The sequence below is a fragment of the Humulus lupulus genome, chromosome 6 (genome assembly GCF_963169125.1).
Source record: "Humulus lupulus chromosome 6, drHumLupu1.1, whole genome shotgun sequence".
NCBI classification, from domain to species: Eukaryota; Viridiplantae; Streptophyta; class Magnoliopsida; order Rosales; family Cannabaceae; genus Humulus; species Humulus lupulus.
In genome coordinates, this window is record NC_084798.1 from 154,806,012 (window position 1) to 154,822,061 (window position 16,050).

The following is a 16,050-nucleotide window of genomic DNA, read 5'->3' on the forward strand; positions in this document are numbered from 1 at the left end:
TCAGCTTTTGGACAAAGGTTTTGAACCTTGTTCAAGTTGGTGATCCCCACTACTCTACACTTTGGTTGTGTGAGAGTTTATTTTTTCATTGATCTTTTCATTTTGTTGTTTTTCTTGTATTATTATTGTGTTGAGTTTGTAATCCTCTTCCTCTATTTCTATTTACATATTCATTGGTATATTTTGTTTTAGGGTTTTAGCTCTTATAATTCTCTTCCTTCTCTTATTTCTATTTACTTGTATTTTGAGCCATTGAGTTGTAATATTTATTTAATCAATTACCTTGTCTATTGTATTTTTTGCATAGAGTTGTACATTGGTTTTTCCATATTTCCATTGAGCAATAATATGTATTCTCTAACATATATTTAATTTTATAGCATATATTTTTATATATTATATATTGAAAAAAATATGATAAGTCTATATACTTATGTAAAAGAGAGATTATATGAAGTTGACGTGGCTTCCTAGAATCAATAATATATAATTTATCTATTTTCTTATAATTTGTGGTTTTTCTAATTTTTTTATTTCACAAAAGAATTAATTAACAATTTAAAAAATCTTTATAGTCTCACATAGTTTACAAACCATTATGGGGTTATACTTTTAGGCTATAAATAAACCCGTCATTGACCTTGATTTGAAATTTGTCCAAATATTAATATTTTTTTTCGTATGATGATTGATTTAACTCAATCTTGCCTAATACTTGTATATTTTTTTAGTTTATCCAATTTATATTAATAGTTAACATATTATTTATATTTATATTTATATATATTTAATTTTGTAGTAAATATTTTTATATATTATGTATTGAAAAAAATGATAAATCTATATCTATATACTTATATAAATGAGAGCTATATGGAAGCGATGTGGCTTCCTAAAATCAATAATATATGATTTATCTATATTCTCATTATTTTTGGTTTTTCTAATTTTTTTATTTAACAAAAGAATTAATCAACAATTTAAAAAATCGCTATAGTCCCACATGGTTTACAAACCGTCGTGGGATTATACTTTTATGCTATAAATAAATCATTCATTGACTTTGATTTGTAATTTGTCCAAATATTAATATTTTTTCTTATGATGATTGATTTAACTCAATCATGCCCAATAGTTATATTTTTTTAGTTTATCAAATTTATATTAATATTTAACATATTATTTATATTTCTATATTTAATTTTGTAGAATATATTTTTATATATTATATATTGAAAAAAAATTATAAATGTATTGTAACAAAAATGTATATATATTTTATCACCTATTTTTAAAAAAGTCATGTTCACAATCTTTGGAGCGCTATATACAAGATTATATAGTGTGGTGATATTGAGTTCGTCTAAAAAGAAAATTAGACACTCTATTATGTTAATAAGTCACGAAAATTAAGACCTTATATAATATTGATTTTTTTTTGTGCTATGATTTATCTTTTGTACTAATCATATAAGATAAATTAGAAAAAAAATTATGATATAATTCCTCATATTTTTTATATAAGAATTAGAAAAGTATTAGTAATTGATTTTTTTTTTTTATTTATGAGACATTTTTAAGTGATGATCTAATATAAGTGTATTTGTTGACGCCGTTTTTCGTCAACTTAAATCTGAAGAGCAATAAACAATGAATTAAGAAAATAAGGAAGCATAGTGGGAATTTTACGTGGTTTAGCAGTTTAAATCTGCCTAGCCCACGAGTCAATATTATTTATTGGTGGTATTCTCTTAAAGTCCTTACAAAGCAATTTAACAGAGTGTTCTCAATACAAAATTGTGCGTGTCTACAAATGAAATTCTCACTAGTTAACAGAATATCTTCCCTTCATTTTGGGAAATTACAATTCAAATTTGAAATAAATATAATTAAATGCATTAATTATATAATATCCCATGATATTTACGATTTAATATCATATATATAACTCATCCTAAGGAATAGGGATTTCCTAACAACAACCGTGTTCAAACTGCATTACTAACCTCAAACGCAAGGTTTACACACTTTCGAGATCGACCGACACTTCGAGCTCATTATTCTGGTCAGCCTCATCCTTATCTAGTGATTTCATCGAGCTCAACCTTCGGAGACCAATTTCTTCTAGCTTGCAACGAAGGCTCGAATTGCACTCATACACATCGGAGAAGATCAATCCTTTCGAGTTTGAAGTTTTAAGCTCAAACCTTCTGAACTTGTGCTTGAACACCAACAGGAACGAATAATGAATCATGCACATTTATACAACTGTTGAGCCCTTACTTGCCATTTTCGAGCTTACACTTTATGAGCCTACATTTCGAGGCTCATTTACGATGATTTTGAAATTTGGGTGTAACATTTTCCCCCCTCAAAAGTGTTGTTTTGAATCCTATGAGAAGGAAACTTTTGAACCTCACCTTTCGAAAATCGTGCCACCTATCGCACTCGAGTATGGACACGCATCACTTGGGGATTGCACACCAAGAGTACTTAAGTACTCCTTATTTCTGCACATGTCCTTTCCTAAGACCTTTTTGTGCTAGTGTAAACAATTAAATGTGATCCTTCGGATCCTCATTTAACCCAAATTAAGGGCCCCGATCATTTCGACCCTCGACATCCCCATTGAGGTGTATATATGTATACCCTCTTCCTCTTCATCACACCCATGTTTACTCAGAAAGCACGAACTAGAGAGAAACAAAAAAAGAAAAAGTCAAGGTTATCTTTGCATGTTCTCTAAGCCCAAAAGACAGAGTACCCTTTCCTCCTTTGGTTCTGTGAAATCATTCTTGCAACCGCTCCTTCAATCGACGATCTCCTCATATCCACGAACAACTTTGTGTAGGTTTATGTTCTTGATTCTCTTACTTTTATTTTTACGTGTGTTTCATCTATTTGCAAGAATATCTTTTTTGTTTTTTACCAGTTTTTTAAGGCTTTACTTTTGCACTAGGCAAGTTTTTTATCCGAGTAGATTTGGTGTGATTAGAATCATGGTTTAGACCAAAATTTTTCTGGTATAAACATGTAAAAATGAAGTTTTCTCAGGTAATAGGGTGTTTAGATCATGGGTTTCATATAGCTTAAGAAATAGGGTTTTGGTTTAGGGTTTATATGCACGAATCCCAAAAACATCACCTTTTCGGGTAACTGCACTCTCACTCTCACGTGGGTGCACTCTCGATGCCCGAACATTACAATAGTTTGGGAATGACATCCGAGTTAATCTCGCCCTTTCGAGCATTTAGTCTCGATTGAGGCAATCTTGTTATCTCGAGCTTTCGAGCTCGAGTTATCAAAATTATAATCTCCTTATGATTTTCTATATGATGGGCCCTCACTCTTTTCTTCCTTGTTAGATGTTGTAGTACTCTGAGAATCGGTGGGGACCCAAGTTCGCTATCCCTTATCACCCATAAACTCCAAGTCCTAAATTTCTTTTCACTCAAAATCAACAATTGATCCATGAGCACAAAGAGAAGTGTGAGCAAGAAGACATATGAGACAGTTTTCGACGTCAGATAGACGAGGTAGAAGAGATAGACGAAGAAACTCCAAGTGGCGGCTTATCCTGACCCCGAGATCGGACCTATTCCCTTATATCTCAAGCTTAAAGTCACTGTTGCCTTTCCACCTGGTGCATTGTCATTTACCCTAATGGAGGACTCTTCAACTTGTCCATCCACCTCCCAAATTCTCTCAGTCCACACCTCGAAGAAGGAATTTTTCGAAGTTGAGCACTAATGGAGCTTAATCATTTCCATCAACCATATATTTGAGCTGCTAGCCTATCATGGCCTTAAACTTTCTGGTACACTGATGTGCCGTCCTCCGACCTCAAATGAAAGGAGCTACTATGCCCCGGGAGATAGCAATCCCAACCGTAAAATCAAACTCGTTGGAGTTGCCAGCACATGAGGGCTGGGGCCCTGCTACCCTTGAAGACTTACTTCAAATTTTTTTTGGATTATGTCGGTCTTGCCCCCTTCCAACTCCAGACCAATTCTTTCAGAGTCTTGTCAGCCCTTAGGTCGCTGTACCACGAAATGAAATGGGATGGGCCTTCAACACAAGAGATATTGCATCTCTTCTGCCTCAATAACAACCCTTCTTGAGCTCGCAGAGGGGAAAACTTCTATTATTTATCGAGCTACCCGAATGAGAAGCGGTTATTCGAGGACATACCAAACCACCCTCAAAATTTCAAGATAGTGTTCTTCTAGACGGATGGGCTTGCTCCTTCCCGATTCTATATCTTCCAACACATTCGTAAGTATTTCAATACGTTTTCTCCATTTTTCCTTGAGTAACTGAACTCGAAATATTCACTCTATACTTGCCTACAGCCAACTACCACCACCCCACTCCAACAAAGGCTATGAAGGAGCACAAGGCAGCCATTCTCCAGCTCCATTATGGTCGAAGGTCCTTAACTTCCCTTTTCCATGAAGACAAGCTCCGAGCTTGCGGCCTTTTAAGCGAAGACAAATCTATGGATGACTCAGGGATTCGAAAATATCGGAGGTGGGAAGATGTACCAATTCCCACATCCAAACTTCCCTCGAGAAGGAGGACCTCAGGCTCGCAATTCTGTGCCGCTACCTCCAGTCATCATGATTGACCAGTCTCGGGCATCGAAGCCCACGACGAGGCCTCATTGAGCTCGGCTGACGGAGGTAAAGTAGTGTTGGATCACTCCATGTGGTCTCCGTAAATGCTTAAACATGAGCCTCGCATGATGATTGTGTTCGAAGACCCTAGAGATAACTTCTTAGCATGGTCAAAAGTGGACCTTAGAGTCTGTAGGTTCGATAGTTGGTTAGGAAAATACCAGACCATGTATAGCTTAAACGAGGTCTAGGATAGGGTAGTTGTACAATATAGGACCAATGTGTATAGTGACCTTTCGAGACTATCCCCCACCTATAGAGAAGGGACTCTCCTAGAGTCGTCAGAAGATCGGGGAATTTCTTTGTCTCCGAGCTCAAGCTCAGCCGAGAGTACCAGTTAAGTTTCTATTATCTTTGAGTCTTGTTACTTATAATAACCCTTGTTTGATTATTCATATACAATATTTATGTTTTTAAGGTGACATGGACTTGGACTTGGACAACGTGCTCAATAGGCCTATGGCCTCAAAGGCGAGCAAATGCCAAAGTGCGTCACCTAAGGGAGGTTGCCCCTCCAAGATGGCCAAAAAGACCGAGGTAGTCCCCCCGACCCCGGTTCCCCTCGATCCCAGTCATGCTGCCAAACCTGCAACATCTTCTAAGGTCGGGCCGAATCAAGCCACTGAGCTCGTGGCACCTCCCCAAAATTGTGCCTCCTCCTGTAGCCCAAACGATCCAAAAATTTCCTGCAGCCCAACCGAGAAGAGTCTAGGCTCCTGTACGAGAATGCTTCTTGTCGATCTCAACCCATGTGACTGAGTTTGTGATTGATAGTGCGGCTGAGACCCATGGAGTCAACCTTGGCTTAGATGCTTTGACCTGCGCGGGTCAACGTTTCAGCCACCTCGTGGCCCCTCAGTGGGAATTTCTAACCTCCTACCGAGATGCCAACACTCTTTTTCGACAAGAGTGGGGAGCTGTTCTCCTCGGTTAGTTATTTTTGCTTTAGTCTTCCTATTCTATTCTAACTTTGGCTCGTGATTTGCTAACCTTTGTGTTTATTTTTGTGTGCAGGCATTTATATCCTTCATTCAACATAACTTCTTGCTGAATAACGAGGTTGCAAAGAGCAGAGCGCTTGTGCAGGAGGCTCGAGATGCCTTGCTAAAACTCGAGGGTGATCTCAAAGCAGCCTAGATGGAAATTGCAGCAAGGGATGCGTCGATCCAGAAAATTCCCAAGCTTGAATCGAGGCTGGAGGTAGCTTTAAAAGAGGTCCAAAAGATTCCCAAACTTGAATCGACGCTGGAAGCGACCTTGAAGGAGGTCGAGGCCAGGAACTCCGAGATCAAGTAGATTTGGGGACTTAACGCCAAGCTGGAAGAGGAGAAGAAGATGACCTTTGAAGTTATCGAAGGTGAGAAGGCTCATCTTCTTGAGGAGTTCAAGACCAAAAAGGATCGTGCCATAGACATGACGATGTATCGAATTTGGGTCAACAACCCCGACCTCGACACTGGCTTCCTAGCCAAATTGGAGACTAAATTCATTGCCAAATGGCAGGCTCAACTCAAGGAGGAAGAGGCCAGGCTCGAGGCCGAGGAGGCAGCAGAGGCTTCTGGGACTACGGCTAGAGAGGCATCCAACCCTTGAAGCCGAGAACATGGGCTGCGACCCATTATAATTTTTGTAATTATCTTTTTTGTGCATTTGGGGCATAGACAATTTATAGCTCGATTTTGAGTTATTTTAATTATATATTTTTTTGTGCCCTCGGGGCAGTGACAACTTAAAGCTCAATTTAGAGCTATTTTAATTATCTTATAAATTTATATCAATAGTAAGTTTTTGTGCTTTCAATTTTCTAGCTCGAAAATCTTTTTACACTTTATTTTACCTTTAGATTTTTGCTTTAATATTATGCATTATATTTCTAGATCGAAATATTTTGAGCACGTTATTATTAAGGACCTACTTTTATACTTGTTTATTTGTACAAATATATATTGGATTTAAGTTCGAATTTCAATGCATTCATGCATAGTTTATTCGAGATATCTATGTTCGACTTCGTTATTGTCAAGGTCGAACTTTACTTTTACCATGTATTTGAAAAATACTTAACTAGTATGTAACCTTGTTAGTCTAGTTATATTTTGCTTTTCTAGTTACTTTTCCTCATCCTCGAGTATGGCCTCGAGGTTGCGAGGTCAAAACTTGTTTGCAAAAATTTCCAGCCCTAGTTTTGACTTACAGTTTACAGTTAGGTTATCTAGAATTCCAACTTTTTATTGTCGGTTAGGTTTTGCTAGTTTGTTCCAGACTTGTTCAACTAGCGTGTTTGGTTAATGGTTCATACACTTATTGTTTTCTTCATGTAGGGTTAATAATCCAGACATTTCCATTTGAGTTACTTTATATTTATGTTATATTTTTTCGAGCCTATAATATGATTGTATACCACTTATGCCCCCTTAATATCCTATGATTGCAATCTTAGGTTATTGAAATTTGAGGGTTTGCAAAAAAGTATAGCAATAAATAGTACAACGTTTGAATGAAATTTAGTACTTTATTTATAAAAAGAAAATAAATCAAATACATGCTTGGTTAAAATGATAACATCATTCCTACATTACTGATAATAAGGTCGTAGATGTTCACCATTCCAAGCTCGCAGAACTAGTCCTCCATTTAGCCTCGCTAGCTTATATACTCAAGGTCGAATAATTGACTCAATCTGACAGGGTCCCTCCCAATTAGGAACAAGTACCCCAGTAGATGGTCTTGTGTGGCCAAAAATACGCACCTTAGCACCAAGTCTCCCAATCCAAATTTCCAATCTCAGACCTTCTTGTTGAAATATTTGGTAGCCCGTTGCTGGTATGCAACATTTTTCAACTAGGCCTTGTCTCGTCTTTCTTCGAGGAAGTCCAGACTTTCTTCGAGCTGGGATTGGTTCAAGGCTTGATCATATGCATCACACCTTATAGTTGGGATTTCGACCTCGATCGAAAACATGGCCTCGCATCCATAAGCCAGGGAGAAGGGGTATGCCCCGTTGAAGTTATTGTCGTGGTTTTATAGGCCCTTAGGACTCGAGGCAGCTCCTCTGGCCATCTCCCCTTTGATTATTCTAACCTTTTCTTCATGGAACTTTTCAAGGTTTTGTTAATTGCTTCGACCTGGCCATTCGCCTAGGGATGGGCCACGGAGGAAAACTTTTTATTATCCCATTCTTCTTGCAAAAGTGTCTAAACAAAGCACTATCCAACTGGGTTCCATTATCTGATACTATCTTCCTGGGCATCCTAAATTTGCAGATGATGTTTTTCACTATGAAATCTAGGACTTTATTCGAGGTAATGGTGGCCAAGGGTTCAGCTCCGGTCCACTTTATAAAATAGCCGCGACTACAACATATCTGACTCCACCTTTTTCTATTGGCAAGGAGTCTATGAGGTCAATTCCCCATATTGCGAATGGCCACAGGGAGCTCATCATGGTTAGCTTGGTGGGTGGAGTTCGAGGTATCAAGGCAAACCGTTGACATTTATCATAGCGTTTTACGTATTCGAACGAGTCTACCTTGACTGTTGGCCAGAAGTACCCTTGCCTAATCACCTTCTTTGACAAGCTATGCCCCCCGGTGTGGTCTCCAAAAAATCCTTCATGGATTTCTTCCAAAATCTTTTCACCTCAGGAGGTGTTACACATTGAAATAATGGCATAGAGTACCCACAACTATACACTTTTCCTTCCCAAATGGCATATCATGGAATTTTGTACATAAGTTTTCTTGCCTCGTTCTGGTCTGCTGGGGGATTTTTTCTTTCGAGGTAGTCAACTATTGTGGTCCTCCAGGTGGGTTGCGACTAAATCATGTTTGTATCTTCCTCATCAGGCTCATTTATACTCAGGGTTGGTAGAAATTCTAATGGGACCACGTTGAGTGTATCGACTTCGTTTTTCATGGCGAGCCTGGCCAATTCATCTGCACTTGAATTTTTCTCTTTGGGGGCTTTTTCTATAGCATAGAACTCAAACCCTTTGAATGCTGCTTTTACCTTATCTAGGTAAGCAGCCATTTTTATACCACGAGCCTGATATTCACCCAGATCTTGGTTAACAACCAGCTGTGAGTCGCTATAGCAATGAATGGTCTTTGCTTTGAGCTCGGTGGTTATCCAAAGTCCTACTAATAACGCCTCATATTCTGCCTTGTTGTTTGATGCCTCGAAGCCAAACCTTAGCGCCGAGTTGAAGCGATTTCCCATTGGGGTGATTAGAATGATCCCTACCCCTGATCCTTCATTGGAGGATCCATCGACATAAAGTCTCCACAACTCATGGGCTGGGGTTATGACTTCCTCGTTGGAGATCCCTGTGCATTCGACGATGAAATCTGCCAAAGCCTGTTCTTTGATCGTTGTTCTAGGATGATAAGTAATCTCAAATTGTCCGAGCTTGACATCCCATTTCAACAGTCTTCTGGATGCTTCAGGCTTAGATAACACCTGCCTCCGTGGCTAGTCAGTTAACACATGAATAGGATGTGCTTGGAAATAGGGTCGGAGTTTTCGAGATGCGTGCATCAGGCATAGATCAATTTTCTCCATTAATGGGTATCTCGATTCTACCCCCAGTAATCTTTTGTTGACGTAGTATACAAGATTTTGTACTTTCTTTTCTTCTCATACTAGTACTGCACTAATGGCGTGCTCGGTTGTGGTGAGGTATAAGTACAAAACTTCTCCTGTGATAGGTTTAGACAAGAACGGTGGTTCGGCGAGGTGTTTCTTAAGATTTTGAAACACAAGTTCACACTCATCCGACCACTCAAACTTTTTGCCCCCTCTTAAAAGATTAAAGAATGGAAGGCATCTATCTATAGATTTTGAGATAAACCTACTTAAGGATGTCATTCGTCCAGTTAAGCTCTGGACATCTTTATGTTTTCGAGGTGAGGCCATGCCTATTAAAGTTTTGATCTTGTCGGGATTAGCCTCTATACCCCAAGCATTCACTATGAACCCAAGGAACTTACTTGAAGACACTCTGAGTGAGCAATTTTGTGGGTTAAGTTTCATATTGTATTTCCGAAGTACGACAAAACATTCAGTGAGATCGTCTACATGGCTATTGTTATGTTTGGATTTGACTAACATATCATCCACATAAACTTCCATGTTATTCCCTATCTATTCAACAAACATCCTATTTACCAATCTTTGGTATGTTGCTCTAGCATTTTTGAGTCTGAAAGGCATGGCATTGTAGCAGTACAATCCATTGTCGGTTACAAAGCTCGTATGTTCTTTGTTAGGTGCATGCATGACAATCTGGTTATATCCAGAATAAGCATCCATGAATGACATGATGTCTTGGCTTGCAGTGGCATCTATGAGCTGGTCGATTCGAGGCAAGGGAAAGAAGTCCTTGGGGCTTGCCTTGTTGAGGTCTGAATAGTGGATGCAGGTTCACCATTTGCCATTGGGTTTCGGGACCAACACAGGATTGGCTATCCAATCAGGATAAAAAGCATCTCGAATAAACCGATTTGCTTTTAACCTCTCGACCTCCTCTTTTAGGGCTTTCTTTCTGTTGTCATCCAGGAGCCTTTGTTTTTGTTGCTTTTTTTTTTGGGGAGGGGGGGGGGGGGGGGGGAGCTTTTATCAATATTGAATGCATGGATTATAACATTCAGACTAATCCCTACCATATCCAAGTGCGACCATGCAAATACGTCCTGGTTTTCTTTCAAAAAGCAAGTTAATTGATCTTGCATTTTCAGAATGATTATTTCCTATCTTTACCACCCTCGTGGTATCTTTCTCATCGAGCTCTACTTCTTCAAGCTCCTCCAACGGTTCAAGATTGGCCCTTTCTTCAACTCTAGGGTCGATCTCTTCTTCAATCTCTAATATGGATCCGTCCATCTCCCTAATAACTACAAGCGTCTATGCACTTGTTTGGCTTCTCCCTCTCATGGAAATGCTATAGCATTCCCTTGCAGAGAGCTGGTCTCCCTTCAGTGTCCTGATGCCACTAGACGTCAAGAACTTGATGGCCAAATGCCTAACATACAAAACTACCCCCAGCCCAATCAAGGCTGGTCTCCCAAGAAATACGTTGTAGGCCGATGGGGTATCCACCACCACGACCGTTATACTGGATAGTCTCCCAATGTAACATCCTCACAACCTAGGACCGTTATACTGTGTACTTTAAATTGTGCCAGACTTGCTAATCAAGTCATTTGGCTTAAAACGTGCAACTATGGTTAATGACAAGGGTTAGGGTTAAAATTTTTGGTCAAAAGAAACTGTTGACTTTTATTTAAAAAGTTTCATACATTCGTGGGATCCCAAAATATTACAACCAAATTCTTAATGAAGTGTAGGTATATCAAAATTACATCTAGCCGACCTAAGTGGCCAAAACAGGGCTACAACCCTAGTTCCCCTGAAATATCCTCGGTCGTAGTGGTCAAGCAGTCGCATATGTACACGCCACCACTGAAGCTCTCCAACTCATGGATGGCCAAGCTTTCCCTTACCTTAACCACAAAGCACCTGTGAGCCAAGGCTCAGCAAGAAAACTCTACATGAGCATAAACAGAAAATACAGTTTTCCAGATACTTATCTAGCATGTCCAACAATAATAACCTACACGTACAGTCATTTAGTTACAAAAAAATGGTCATTGGACAGTTGCCATAGAGCCAACCCCGGGGCCTATGCCCTAGCTATGTGACCATAGAGTCACCTGGGGCCCTCGCCCTTAGCTCTGAGTAACTAACCATAAAGATAGCCCAACACCTTTGGTTTTCCAACGACCATAGGGTCGGCCAACATAACAGTACATTGCTGATTTAGGCCTAAGCTTTTCGGCCAGTGTGCAGTGCGCTTTTGCCATCCTTGACTAATAAGTCAAGCCCTGATCCAGGTATTCAAACTTCAAAACACAAACAGATATGAATAGGCATATCCCAACAAAACCAGTACGCATGCATGTTAATCACATAACATCATCGACTAACCGTACTCACAATACTAATCACACCTATTTAACAGGGCCTCAAGCCCTAATCACAAACTCCATGCAACAAACATGAAACACTTAAGCAGGTATAGAATGTTCAAGTAGGATCAATCAACATGTGAAACAATAGCTTAAACATAAACGTTCTCAGGGGCCCAAGCCCTAATCATAATTATTGATAGCATTCGAGCCAAGCTCTGATCACATATAACAGGTTTTGGGTACAGTTTTCTTACCTCAGGTCCAAGTATAGCATAAAATAAGGAAGACCCTCAAGCACAATCCTGGTTCCGAGCCCCTAGCAACAACCTAGTCATAACAATAATTTAGGATTCCACCAATAACAAGCAAATAAAGGCTTCCAGATCGAGACCTAGCCTCCGGGGCCTCGAATTCCACTAAACTAGGTAATAGAATTGATCTCGAGCCCTAAGTAAAAGGTTCTCGTTAATAAAATCCCACTAAGACAAAAACTGCCTAGGCGGGCCGCGACCTTACCCTGAGAGTCGCGGCATGCCCCCTTTATTTGAGAGCCTCCTCCTATGTCAAAGGGACGCGAGACGTGACTTGCCCTTGAGGGTCGCGGCGCGCCTCCCAGACAGAGACCTCCCAGGGCCCTGGGTTCAGCTGAGTCGTTGCCCTTCAAGAACAAAGCCACGAATTGGCCTTGCGAACCCAGATTTTTCTCACTTTCCAACAGCCAAATTCAAACCATACTAACCCAATTTCACCCCAAAACCATAATTCATTTACCACAACAGTTCTAACGTCTTCCCAGCAGCAAAACCCAAAAAAATTCTAGTCTTAAAACTCATCAAAACACCAATTTCAATTCTCAAGATAAAAGTTCAAGAATACTCTAAAACAACCAAATAAACACAGAATTTCAATAGAGAAAAAACATGATTAGAGCTTACCTTAGCTGGGAGTTAATCTCTCAAGCTGCAACAAAACTAATCCCCCATGTTTAGGCTTCAATCTCTAAGCTTCACCTAGAAATTCTCCTTAATTCTTCGAAGGTTAGCTTAAGAAAGCTTTTGAGAGTAAGAGAGTGAAGGAGAGGGAAATATTCGGTCAGTGATAGCTTTTGAGTGTTTTTGTGTTTTTTGTCTTTTGTTCCTAAGGCTTAAGTGACTTCAGCTAATCCCGAGGCTTGGGGTACCAAAAACATCCCCGAGGGAAAAATGGTCAAATTCCCTAGTATATCCTCCTAAACTCCCTAACTCCAAATACATCTCCAATTACTCATTTCCATTACCCGATAACCCAATTAAATGCCTAATACCCAAAATACCCATCGACTCGCCCCGAGTCGGGTATTGGGTCCCTTTGTGACTTTCCTGCTAACTTGCTCCCGAGGATCGTGTCATGCCAAGTAACTCAAATAAACCCACATAATAATGTGGTCTCACACATATATCACATAGATACAATTATGCATAACAGGCCAAATTACAAAAGTTGTCCTTCTAATAAGAAACGACCCCACATGCATATTAATACCCCTAAACATGCACGACTAATTATATTATAACATAATCACAGACAAATATACCAAATAAACACATAATTCAATATATTTCCATCCTGACCCCCTAATCAAGGCCCTAAGCCTTATTAGGTAATTTTGGGACGTTACAACTATCCTCTCCTTATAGAAATTTCGTCCTCGAAATTTTACCTGAATAGCTCGGGATATTGAGTCTGCATATCTGCCTCCAGCTCCCAGGTCGCTTCCTGAACCTTGTTGTTCTTCCATAATACCTTAACTAAAGGTATAGTCTTATTCCTCAGGACATTGTCCTTCCTGTCTAAAATATGAACTGGATGTTCTTCATAGGACAAGTCTGCCTCCAGTTCTAGATCCTCATAACTTAGCACATGAGTTCCATCTGACACATACTTCCTTAACATAGAGTTATTTAATACATTATGCACACTAGACAGTGTAGGGGGTAAGGCCAACCTACCTGCCCAATCCTCTCCAGTATCTCAAATGGTCTCACAAACCTAGGGCTCAGCTTGCCTTTCTTCTCGAACCTCCTCACCCCTCTCAGAGGTTAAATCCTAAGGAAGACATAATCTCCCACTTGGAACTCTACGTTCCTCCGCCTTGGGTCTAAATAGCTCTTCTATCTACTCTGAGATGCGAGCATCCGAGCTTTAATCTTCTCGATAGCCTCTGTGGTCCTCTGAATTGCATCAGGACCTAAATATCTCCTCTCACGCTTCTCATCCCAGTGAATGGGCGATCTACACTTCCTACCATACAACATCTCATAAGGTGCCACCCCAATGGTAGACCGGTAGCTGTTGTTATAGGAAAACTCTATTAGAGGCAAATATTTACTCCTGGATCCTTCAAAGTCCAACACACATGCTCTCGGCATGTCCTCCAATATCTTGATAGTCATCTTAGATTGACCATCGGTCTGAGGATGATAAGCTGTACTGAACTTCAGCTTTGTACCCATCACCCTCTGCAAACAAGTGCATTCTAGAGGGCCTTCGATGAGTGAGGTCCATCACCTTTATACCCTTAGGGCGAACCCATCAGCCCCCCGCTTCTATCAGCTCCATAAAATCGTGGCCCATACAGGATATCCCCTCGTACAGGGCTCCATTTCCAATAGAGGCTCGTGGAAGAGTGACTTTTTCTTCACCCCAGCATGTCCATCCAACATACGTGCTTCAACACTTTAAGTAAGCTAATTCCCACCTTGAGTTTGCATATGAGAAATTTCTCTTTTACTCCTCCTTTTTCTGGTTTATCTAACTATGGTTATTTCTTTTCTCTTGACTGTAGGCCTCGAAGGGGTTGTCGGCCCTACCTTGAAATCAACAGCCCATGATCGAGTGGTGAAGATCCTGGAAGTGTCGGCCTTGCGCAAATAGGCCTATGGACTTTTTACAGAGGGCAATCTTTATTCACGCAAGTAGCTATCTCCGGATCAAGTTGTTTCCTTATGCTCCGTCTCATCCAAATCTACCGTTCCGTGGGTATATGGTGGTGATGAAGACAGTTATGATGTGGCAGCTGATATAGATTACATCTATCAATCGGGTGACCATATGGACACGGAAGAGGAGGTGGAGTCCGAGAATTACTCATGTTTACGGTCCCTAGCCGGTAGGGCTAGGGATGTGGCTGACGACAGACACATCAACGGTGTTACTTCTTGGGTTCCTTCGTCGATGCCTGGTGGTGAATCTACTTTCAACACCCATGCTCCCTAAGAGGAACTTTGTCATTCCTTCTTTTGGTGAGGCCCTTCCAGCCTCGGGGGGGGGGGGGGGGGGCGCTCGAGGCGGGCGTCTTTGGATGCCTCTCTGCCTAAAGAGGTGACTCAGCACCCCTCTGCCCCCCCCATGCATCTGCAGATGGATCAGGACCTTCTCGGTCTCCTTCCTTGTCTAAGCATGCCTCAACGGGCACACATGCTTCCCCCCTCCGAGCTTATGCTTCCGCTTCTGGAGGCCATCCTCTGGCAAGCCAGTATGGGGAAGCCATGAACCATTACATGGGCAACATTCCTGAAGGCGAGTAGGGGTCTATGCATGACATTCCCGATGCTGATTTGGGTGAGGCTTATATGCGAGCCTTTTTGCAGGTATTTGTCAAAACACTCGATGTATGTTTTTCGGTTTTGATATCGCTTGGCCCTTGATGTTTTATTTTATTTCTTTGTCCTTGCTTATGCTTCTATCCTGGGTCACTGGCTTGTCGCCTCGAGCTCCTCATCCACACAACGGCTACAGCTCGAGCTTGAGGGGACAATGAAGAATTTCTTGATGGCAAAGGCAGAAAAGGATAGTTTATTCACACGGGTTCGCGACTTGGAGGGTCAACTTACCAAGGCGGTTTGCCAGAGAGACGCTACATTAGCCAAGGCTGCTTCAACTTCTCACTCCAACACTAGGCTTGAAGCTACCATCCACACTCTAAATGAGAAACTTGTAAATGCTGAGAATGGCATAATTGAGCGCACACTGCACGCCGTATGGAGGACCAACCCCGACGTTGACCTGTCTCCCTTTGGAGATTATGTAACTGGGAAAATCTCTGAGTGGGAAGGTCAGGGTGGAAACCCATAGATCCCTCTTCAAGGCTTATTTGCATACATATATGTTGCTGCCGTGTAATTCTCCATATTGTTTTCCTTTTATTTTTTGAACTCCTCATAAATTTGTAATGGTGTGTGGAACTCTTGATTTGTGTGTCCTTGTTTGTTTTTTATATCGACTATGGGGATGAATTGGCCTTTCTAGCCTTTGTCATTCTCTTTTGATTATCAAACTTAAGGGACTTTGGTAAGTCACTCTTATTATTATTATTATTATTATTATTATTTTGATGAATTCTATATCTCTTTCTTGGTCTGATGATGA